Source organism: Bemisia tabaci, chromosome 1, assembly GCF_918797505.1.
Source record: "Bemisia tabaci chromosome 1, PGI_BMITA_v3".
NCBI classification, from domain to species: domain Eukaryota; kingdom Metazoa; phylum Arthropoda; class Insecta; order Hemiptera; family Aleyrodidae; genus Bemisia; species Bemisia tabaci.
Genome location: NC_092793.1, coordinates 34,428,279 through 34,439,592, shown reverse-complemented (window position 1 = coordinate 34,439,592; position 11,314 = coordinate 34,428,279). Strand labels below are relative to the sequence as shown.

At 38.8% G+C, this 11,314-nt stretch overlaps 1 protein-coding gene across 1 annotated transcript in view; it reads left to right on the top strand.

The window, feature by feature from the left end:
• Window positions 1–2,530, top strand: part of LOC109033168 (ciliogenesis and planar polarity effector 2) — a 78,883-nt gene extending 76,353 nt beyond the window's left edge. Inside the window, exon 5 of the transcript XR_011899835.1 lies at window positions 1,738–2,530. The gene's annotated coding sequence lies outside the window, so the exon portion shown is untranslated. The remainder of the gene's footprint in view (window positions 1–1,737) is intronic.
• Window positions 2,531–11,314: the final 8,784 nt, after the last annotated feature.

The following is an 11,314-nucleotide window of genomic DNA, read 5'->3' as shown; positions in this document are numbered from 1 at the left end:
ATTTTGAAAAATCCTTTGCGATTCATTTAAGGCCTCAAATTACAAGATGGCGGCCAAAATTGCTGAAATTTTGGAACCAAAAATTCTATAATAGCTTCTCATATCATGTGACGTATCGAACCCCATAGATTTCTGGTCGTAGAATCCAAATCTTGAATTCAAAATTCACCCCGGCCCCTTGGGATGTCAAAAATCCAAGATGGCCGCCGAAATTATCCCTTACAGGCTCATACAGTCAGCCTTGACCTTAGAATAGCAAGATATGTATCCATTTACAGGTTTATTGGGTCGTAGAATTCATAAATTAAGGTTAAAGTAACCTTCCTTTTACAATTTGCGACATTTTAGTTTTAAGAATTGCGGCTAAAAGGCGTGAAGCGTGTGGATTTAAGAAATATTTCAATTTTACACGTTTAAAAAATTAATTACAACTGCTAACGTCATCGCCTATTCTAATGGATAAGCCCTGATTTGCGATTCACTTATTTCTAGAAAACATGTGTTAATAGTTTCAAACTCGATTTAATCCTGTGAAACAGCAATTTATCAGCTCCGCCCTTAAAATGTAATTTTTTCGACCATTTTCCCTAGAATTACGAAAAAAGAGAAAAACCCCTAAAAACGTGGCCCGAACTGTGTAAAATGGTGGCAAAATAGTGCTGGGTCCACACTATTTTGAAAACAAAACCAAAAAGTTCCAAAATTTTCAATTGGAGTCAAATATGTTGAGCTCTAATGGATAACCAGTACGGCAGTACATAACTGAAGAGGAAGAGCGTTCAGCTCAGGCAATTAAGCATCAGAATATGAAGAAGAGACCACGGCGAGAGATCTATAATTTTGGGTCTTGTTATAGACCTTGTCAGTAGATCATACTCGTCAGTGAGATCAAAAGCCAAAAACTTCAAAAATTTTCAATCAGAGTCAAAAATTTTGAGGTCCAATGAGTACCAGTACGAAACTTGCCGTCTTGTAATACAAAACTTGTACCTCGAACTTGAGCTTTGATGCTGTCTTGGATTTTGCGAGATTTTCAGTTGAATTCATATGACGAGTGTGATCTACCGATGAGGTATAAAAAGACCCAAAATAATGGATCTCTCGACGTTACCTTATACCTTAATATTCCAATGCAAACTGCCTGAGCTGAACTCTCTCCCCCCTCCTCAGTTCTGTACTGATACTCATTGGAACTCACAATTGTTGCCTCTGATCGAAAATTTTTGACCTCTTTGGCTTTGTCCGCCCCCCCTCCCCAAAGTGTGGACCCAGTACTATTTTGCCACCTTTTTACACAGTTCGGGTCACGTGTTCAGAGTTTTTTCTCTTTTTATCGTGATTCTAGGGAAAATGGTAGAAAAAATCACATTTTAAGGGCGGAGCTGATAAACTGCTGTTTCACAGGATTAAATCAAGTCTAGGAACTAATGACATATGTTTTCTAGCAGTAAATTTTACTTTCTTTTCAATGAGCATGACAGTTTTTTTCTCAGATAATTGTGGCTGGAGGTATGAAGCAAAGTTTCTCCTAAAATCAGCAAATATACGCCTTTTTTAAGCTAATTTTTGAAGAAAACGTTAATTTCACGACCAAAAAATTAAGTTAGAAAAAATAAAAGAGAATGATTTCTATAGGAAATTTTATGCTCTTTCCACTGGTTTTTTGGTTTTTTCGTGAGATGAACCGTTGAGGAGATATTTGCAAATATCTAATCGTGAGTTTTCTTAATTTTGCAGAATTCAAAATTGCGGCGCCCTGAGGACCAGCCAATTTTCCTGAAGTTAATATGGCCATTTTCGGGCTTCTGTAGTACCTAGGAATCGAAAAAAATTGGTTTGGTTCGAAGGACGGAACCCATGTTGACCAGTGTTATCGGTGTACAAATAGATAAAAACTCTAGACAAAATTGTTTAAAAAATAATTTGGTTTATGCCTCTCGTTATTGATGGGATGTTCAGAAAAAATTAGTTATTAGACATTTAAAAGATAATTTAGTTCAATTTTGAAAGTTCATGTTGCTTAACTGTTTACAAGCCCGGTTTTTTCTTCTTCTTGCTTTGTTTTTTGTTCCTTTCCTTGGTAACAGTTAATTAGAAATATTCGCGTTACCAAGAATATCTTACATTACTACGAATAGCTAGGTGCTACAAAATGCAATTGATTGTTTAGTGTTAGTGCTCTTGTTTATGAATGATAAGTTTATTACAAAGGATAAGTTGCGAGGCATCCTGAAAGGATCCTCTTCTAGTATTCTCCTTTGAACTATTTTCCTAATGCTCATTGAAAAGACTGAACCCAGAGAAAAACCAAAAACGCCCTAAATTCTTATCAAAAACCTGTGCTTGCTTCGTTTTTTTCCTAAAATGTACACCATTGATGTGTGTATCATGTCGCTTTATAAACCTTTTCTCCTTTTGTTACTTTGTCTGTAAATAAAACCTCATTTTTATTTCTGCCAAAAAAAAGACAATCCTATCTCGTTTAGTCTAATATTCCTAAAGCTACATAATCCTTTATTCATTATGATTTGCTATCTTGCCCATTAAATTTATGCTGAAGGGGGGGGGGGGGTTCTAAATAGTTTGAAAGGTTGATTTAACCTTCATTTATGAATTCTACGACCCAATAAACCTGTAAATGGATATATATCTTGCTATTCTAAGGTCAAGGCTGACTGTATGAGCCTGTAAGGGATAATTTCGGCGGCCATCTTGGATTTTTGACATCCCAAGGGGCCGGGGTGAATTTTGAATTCAAGATTTGGATTCTACGACCAGAAATCTATGGGGTTCGATACGTCACATGATATGAGAAGCTGTTATAGAATTTTTGGTTCCAAAATTTCAGCAATTTTGGCCGCCATCTTGTAATTTGAGGCCTTAAATGAATCGCAAAGGATTTTTCAAAATCATTCTTCGATTTTACGACCCAAAAAATGGTATGAAAGATACCTCACATGCCATATAGGAGCACACGTGGTCGTTTGACTTTCGGGAGGGGAAATTTGGCCGCCATCTTGGATTTAAGGGTCTTTAAGAAGCCGGAGTACATTTTTAAGCATATATTTGAAATTTTCGACCAAAAATACATAGGACATACATGTCGACCATGGGAGTCACTTTCACCCACTTCACCCCCGTGGCGGCAATTTTGGGCGCCATCTTGAATTTAAGGGTGTTCCGGGAAAAATTGAGCCTGGCAGCATCGAAATTCTGTTTCAGGACATCAAGACGAAGAGATCAAGCCATCTCGCCAACTTGTATCATTAACGGTCCCACGGGACTACACGTGCTCCCGGACTAAAAGAAATTCGCGAAATGACGAAAAAACGCAATTGTCCGGAATTTGAAGTTCACGCTTGGAGACTTGTCGGCCCCGGCGGCACCGTTTAGGATGATCTGATCGGGCTGATATTTTTTGTAGGTTCTTTTTACACCAAATGACAACTTTTAGGAGGGTTGGACTTTTGATTTTCGAAAAGTCGAAAAATAAGAACCACCCTATTACAAGTGTGTGCTGTTAGGAAAGAAAGGTCCTCAATTAGTCCAGGCGCCTGGTACCCAAGTAGCATTTTGCAACGAAAAAATTGCAATTTAAATGAAATAAAATTTCCAGATGATTTCAACTTTCTTGCAAGAAAATTGCAATTATTTTACAACATCTGACCCCCTCATTGTAAAAAAGTTGCAATTTTTTTTTTGCAAAGAAATTTCAATATTGACGACCTTTAAATTTCAACCCCTAAATTTTTCGGGGAAATTATAATAATTCGAACCCATGCTTACCTAATGTCCTACGACGTTTAGCAGCATAAAATACCGGACGCCCTTGAGAGGGCTTGAACCCGACCCGCGGATACCATAGCGGAGCACTCTTCCACTGAGCTACAGGGAGCTGATGATGAGCAGGGTTGAAATCACGCCTGTTAAGGCTGTTATCGCATGCATTGCGTCAGTGCGTGGCTCAACATTCATCATAGATTTGATTAACGCCGTTTTTCTCAGGCTTCTTTCTTTTGCCTATTATTTATTTTTTTTTGTGTTATTTATTTTTTTCATATTTTTTTTGTCTGATTTTTTTTTTTGATATCACGTAATAGGTACTCACACTAAATTTACACCGGTGTAAATTACACCACATACTAACTTGAGAACTTAAAAATATTTTCAAAAAATATTTTTAAAATATTTTCAAAACTTTCTTAAGGAATATTTTTAATATGCATGTTTACAGGCAATATTTTTGAATTATTTTAAAAATATTTTTTGTAAACATTTTCAAAATATTCCTTTAAAATGTTTTAAAAATTTTGAAAATATCTTAATTACAATATTGCCATGAAAATATTTTGATAAAGGTGACAATATTTTCAAAATATGTTGGGCTATATGGGTTAGGTGAGACATTTAAGTCGAAAAAACTTTAAAGCAACTAGAGAATTGGATGCCAGGCACATGGCGTGAATTTGTTACAACATGATTGCACCGAAATTGCAGTCTTTATAGTGCCTTGAAAAAGAAGGTTAGGCAACAAGCATAATCTACATTTCTTGCAAACTTATTGCAATAAAATTGCAACTTTTTAAGCGCCTTCAAATGAACGTATAGGCAACAAGCAAAAATTGCAATCAACTCACAATCCATTGCAATGAAATTGCAATCCATGCTACTTGGGTATAGCTAAAAATGAGGCTACCTGGAATTTCGGGTACACAGCGATCTTTTTGGTTTATTTCATGTTTTTTGGGTTGCTGAATCCGAATCTGAAGTTTCCTACCGCGTATCTGGTGAGCATTTTCCGCCATTTTGAAAAAATTGCCTGAAAAGGCCTTTTTTGCGGTTTTTTTAAATAGCGGCTACGCATGAGAAAAGGTCCCGGATTTAGTTAATGTTTTGAATAGCTGACATAATCTGAAAGAAAATGGTGTATACATATGCTAGGTTTGCTTAAAAATTGAGGAAGATACAGCATTGTGAACATCGCGCTCTTTCACGTTTTCGCGGCCTACCCGTCAACGCGCGATCCAGCTCGCCGCGGTCAGCCAAGTTCCGAAGCGTTCCAAAGTTCCGAGATCCGAGGTTCCTCAATTTTTGAGCAAACCTAGCATATTTATATGTCGCAGGCTAAAGGTCAAATCCATCGTTTAGGCAAATGGTCAAGTTTAATCGAAAACGTAGATTGGCTATTTGCCTAGGCATTTGACTAAATGACGAGGCAATTACATAAAAGCCTAGGCATTTGCGTAAATGCCGAGGGCACGTTAGGCAAAAAGGCAAATGATGTTCCTTTTCAGGCAAATAGTCAAAATCTGAGAAAAAGTCAATTTGCAATAATCCAAAAAAACCACGGCCAAAGAAAAAAAGAAAAAAAAGAAAGTCTGTACCTTAAAAAGAATGAGGCAGTAGCGTTACGTGTTCGAGCACGCGATGGGTTGGTGGCACTTGCTGGAACAATTTCTCTGATTTTTGAAGCAAGAACATCGTTTGGTCGCACATTGATTTTTACTGGCTTGGCAATTACACTTGACAAAGCCTTGCCCTTCAAATAACGAAACTCCAGAAACTGCTTCGCGGACCGACACTAGCTTATCCTTCGGAACCTGAGATATTTCAAATTTTATTGCCTCTACTTGTTTTAATTCTTCCCGCGAACACCAATTTTTGATGACACCTGCGGGTGTTCCAATTTGGTAAACATTATTGCGGACGTCAAGAACAATTCCTTCGATGTTTTTTGGGTCCAACGGACCACGATCAAATTTTTAAATGTTCAAAATAATCGTATCTTCCACTTTTAAAGGTGTGAATATACTTCCGAACTTCTTTCTGTCATTTTTTGAGCTGCAACTTTTTGTCGTAGATGGGCTTCCGCTCTTGTTGAGCGTATTTCTGCCTCGCCATGACAATACTTACAAATAAATGGTTGGTCGCCGTCTTCATTACAACACTCTTGATCACATGAATTATCGCAAGAGCTGCATTTTTTTAAGCTACCAGGCTTTTGACAAGAGGAGCATTGAGGTTGATCACCACACACGTTCTGAGTAGGCTCGGAGCTCGACGTTGCAGTTTCAGCTACTTTGTGAGCCGGGCTGGAGCTTGGTGCTTCAAGACGACATATTTTCTGAGCAGGCTCTGAGCTCGACGTTGCAGTTTCAGCTACTTTGTGAGCCGGGCTGGAGCTTGGTGCTTCAAGACGACATATTTTCTGAGCAGGCTCTAAGCTCGACGTTGCAGTTTCAGCTACTTTGTGAGCCAGGCTGGAGCTTGGTGCTTCAAGACGAAATATTTTCTGAGCTCGACGTTGCAGTTTCAGCTACTTTGTTAGCCGGGCTGGAGTTCACTATTTGCCTAATCAGCCTTCGGCATTTGGTCAAATCTTCAGGCATTTGCGCAAATGCCTAGGCAATCGACGAATTTCAATGATTTTTAGCATTTCTTTTCTATTTGCCTAGGCATTTGTCTAAATGCCGGATTTGACCTTTAGCCTGCGACATTTTCTTCCAAAATTTTAAAATGTAAAACATGGTGCACACAACGAGAGGTTCGGAAACCAACCTCTGAACGGGATGCTCTTCAGTATTTTTAAGTCACATCAGATGATGGTTCAACGGTACAAATTATGCTATTTTTGTTTTTTTCCCTGTAAGTAATGTTAACTGTGAGCACTTATTTCTTCTTCAGTTGCTCATTTGTAGACTCCACGTTGTGTGAATCGTTTTTTTCTTAAAATTTTGAAGCTGAAACTTTTGTGTGATGTTTCAATTAAACCGTGTAGAGAGGTCCATTGTTCGACGGATCCAGTTTTGCCCAAATATTGAAAGAAAGAAATTCAGGATTAAAGGTTTGCTACAAAACACACATTTCCCAGAAAGGACATAACCATAACTGACATGACTGGTGTAAATGCATTCGCTAAAATCGATCGTTCTCAGGGGGGGGGGGGGGGGGGGGGAGGACCATTTCTTCAATTTGTTTTCCTTCGCTGAAAAATGATCAGCTGGTGTTATCGTTTTGAGGTTGGCGTCTGCACAAAGGTAGAAAAAAGAAAAAGAACCCGAAAAAAAAGGCTTCAGGTGTTGGAACCCCTTAAAATTGTTTGAGGGTAGGTCGGCAGCCTCTTCCCAAGAGGAAAAATCCAATATCTAATAAATCACTTTCCTCTAGGATCTTATTTTATCACATTTTTAGTATAATTAACTAAAACCACTTATAGATTACGGTCACTGTCTTTCATAAGCGGATGCAGACACTTCAAATCGGGGGAATGAGGGGGGGGGGGAAGCCCGCGGAGCTTCCTTCAAAAAATTGTCGAAATTTAAAAGAATCTAATAGAACGGGTGATCCAAATGTCCCTTTCACCCCCTCTAACTTTTTTCTTAATCGAGGTAAAGATTTGAAGCTTAGGGGATGTGCCTAGGTAAAAAAAGCTACTTTTTGCCCCCCCCTCCCTAGAAGTTTTAGGTGGACCTCGGGGGGGGGGGAGGGGGAGGGGGGAGGCAACGGATCCCAACTTTTGTTTCAAAAGGGGAGACCCCACTTGTGATAACTCGTTCGAAAGAACATAATTAATTAAAGAAGAGTGATTATCGAAGAGTGTTTTGACACGAGAATAACGAATTTGACGTCAGATTTTTTTGTTTTTTTAAAGAAAAACGAAATTCTCGACGTGACGGCCAGTTTAAGTTCAAACCGGTCGTAAATTGCCATTTCGGATTTTTGCTGATGGATTTGCCTAAACTTGTAGCCTAGAGGTATTTTGGCATGACATTAACAAATTTGAAATTAGATTTCTAAAAAAGAAACGACCAAAAAAAAAAAAGAACCATGCAATCTTTTCTTACAATCAAAAGGTAACCGTGTCCACAAGAAGCAACTTAAAATCACCTGATGCTTTTTGTGATACGGTGAATATGTAAAGGCGTTACAATTTAGTTGTAACAAAATGTAGCATCCCAAGTAGCAGTGATCGCGATAAATTTCAATTTAATCGGAGAATGTATCGCGATTTTATCGACGTCGATTTATCGCAAAATTATCGGGAGAAAAATTGCGATAAATTGAGATAAAATTTCGATTTCATCGAACGCGATTCTATAGAGATAAAAGTGCAATAAATTGCAATTTCTCATCAACGCCCACTAACGCATGAATGACGCTTATAAAAGATGTTTCTATGCCGCCGCCTCCCCCCCACCCCAATTAAGATAATAGTGTGCCAACTTCTAAAATCGCCTCTGCATTGTCATGGGGGAAAGGGTATGAGGTGGGGTTCAGAGTGAGAAAACGAGCAGTGGGGTGACGCGGAGTTTGTTTTGAGGGGTTAAAATGCAATTAGCGGAGGTGTAAGATAATACCACAGTCGATACAAAATATTGGCGTTTTTACCAAGGTCCATCGGTAACTTTGCCATCTCACTATTTTTGGTAATTTTACCGAGACAGAATGATGAGATTACCAATAGAACCATATTTTACCAACCGTATTTCAAGGTATGAAATAAAATAAAGAGGAGGGAAAAGAAAGAAAAAAATCCAATGAAAACTCGGTGTCAGTCTACGCAATGACAAAAGTTGTGAGGTTGCGAAGCGCCGATCCATCTGAGAGGCTTGAATTCGCACTCTCTAATCATATAGTGGCCATAGCCTAGTGGCAATCTGCTGGCCTACCACCGCTGCGACTCGGGCTCGAATCCCCGCGGAGGCTCCGGGGCTTTTACGCTCGTCTTCGTCCAATGACCTGACGGCTGAACCTGACGGAAGTCGGCTGAAGACGCGTATGTCCGCCGCACAGGTCATATGGCTCGCGGCGAGATACAGCGCAAACCCCCACTTTTTGGCGATTTTATCGGCGAAAAAATCGCTAGGATCATCAACATTGGAGCGATTATCCTCTATTTTATCGGCGATAAAATCGCTAGAATCATCAACATCTGAGCAATGATACTCGATCTTATCGCGATAAAATCGCAATTTTTTCGGGCGATGAAATCGCGAAAAGATCGAGGATAATCGCTCAGATGTTGATGTATCGTAAAAAATCGCAATTTAATTTCGAAATATTGCGATTTTTCCGTTGAAAAAAGCTACTTGGAATGGTGCTTTGACAGTATTCTTAGACATTATTTTACCTCCATGACCGCTTCTCAGCGGAAACAACTACAGCAAAACCTCAGAGAAACCATTAGAAACTTCACAAGAAATTTTGTCCCACGTTTGTATTATAATTCACTTTAATATCCAAAATGTGTCTCAACACTGGCATTGCGGGCCCCGGTTAGTCATTCTTGGGGTGGACATACAAAAATTTTTTTATTTTTTTTTCATTTGGGGGCCATCTATATTATACAGCTACAAGCAAAATCTTGGAAGCACTATTTCTGACGAACTGTCGGACCGATAAGAATGATCTTTACATGTATGTCATCTGTAGTAGATGCAGATGTGCAAAAATTATGAAACCCCGAACTTTAAATGTTGTAGAGCTTTTAAAGCTCATGTCACTTAAGTCCAATGTTAATAGCGTGAGAGATATGTCGTTTCCGCTAGAAACATCAAGGTGTGGGATTCTACCTGAGTGACTCGAATAAACAATAAAACAATGGAAAAGCTCGTGAAGGGCTCCTCATTCGAGGAGTTGAGGAACGGCATAGAGGAAAAAAAGGAGGTGTTTGCATTTCGGGCATCTTGGAATTTTTTGATGACTTGATGACGTAGGTGAGTACAGCGACGTTTTTATCCTTGTCGATTTTCTTGGAAATGGTGTAATTTAAGGAAAAAAGTCATTCTATAAAAAGTGCTTGAAATTATACAGGGTGTACCAAAAGTCCTTCCCACCCCTGCTAACTTTTGTACGAATTGAGCTAGGGTAATGAAACTTTATGATAATGTGGAGGCAAATCTAGGGGAAATTGCCTTTTTTCGTGTGTATCTAGGCCTTAAGGCCTAGATACACACGACGATTAATCGCCGCGATTGGGTTGGTTCGGGTCGCATCGCTCAACGCAATACAATCAACAGAGACCATCAGTGCGATTACGTATACACCTAGCGATTAATCGCCGCGATCAGCGCTGATTGTTTATGTTATTACAACCTTTCCTGACTTTTCTTACTTCTGCAGCATATGGTATCTCTGATATTCTTAATTTTCTTCCTGAGAGCAATAGAAATTGCTACATCTTTACAAAAATGAAAAATTATAAAAAGAAATTTCATGAGGAAATTTCCAGAAATTTCATATAGGTAACACTCAGATTGCAGGATTAAACCCTAGAAACTTATGAATCTCCTTAATTCCCTTTATACACACGTGGTAAACTGTGAAAGGGGACTTTAGAAATGCCCAGAAAGTTGAGTAAAACAGCAAAAACATAATTTTGAATTTTTTTCTCAAATCTTGGTTAAACACACAGCCGTACCGGTTGAACACCAAAATAAATTTTACGGATAAAGTAAGACGTTAGCTTTCATATTTGGAACATGACAAATTTCTCAACTATAAAGAATCCTAGTTCCCCCTAATAGTCTATCCTTTTTTGGTACAAAAGCGAGGGAGGGATCTTAAACTATCCTTGAAACAATTTAAATGATTTTTCAGAAACTAACGTAACGTAACGTTTCCTTCGCTAACGTATTTCTTTTTTTAAATAAGAAATATTTGATAAATAAGTAGCTCCAATTGGTCTAATTGACGAATACTATTCTGTTTAAAAATAAAAACAAATTCTGTTTGAAAAAACAAGCATTTTTGACATTTTGTCGGTCGAAAGAAATTTCATGGGGAAAAAAGAAATTTCACGAAATTTCATTCGATGAAATTTCTTTTAGCAACTCTGTGCGAGAACCACGAAGACAGAAGAACGTAAACAAAAACACATGCTACATGTAGACCACATGTACTGGTGGATTTCGCATCCATCAAGAATAAACAGGACTCAACAAATGCATCTACTCGCCCAAAAAGTAGGATTGAATCCTACTTTGAATTCAATCGCGGCGATTGGAGAAATTCCGAGAATTTCACTCGCCCGTCGCGGCGATTGACCGAATACACCTGCGTTTAAACGCCGCGATTGCAATCGCGGCGATTAATCGCCGTGTGTATCTAGGCCTTAAAGTCACCCTCTATTGGTGTGTACTATACAGGGTGATCCAAAAGTCCCTTCCACCCCCTCTAACTTTTTACCTAATTGAGATAAAGATTTGAAACTTGGGGGATATTCCTAGGTCAAAGGGAGCTACTTTTTGGCCCCCCTAAAATTTTCACGGGGGTCCCCCTTGGGGGGGCAACGGCCCCCAACTTGCAATTTTCA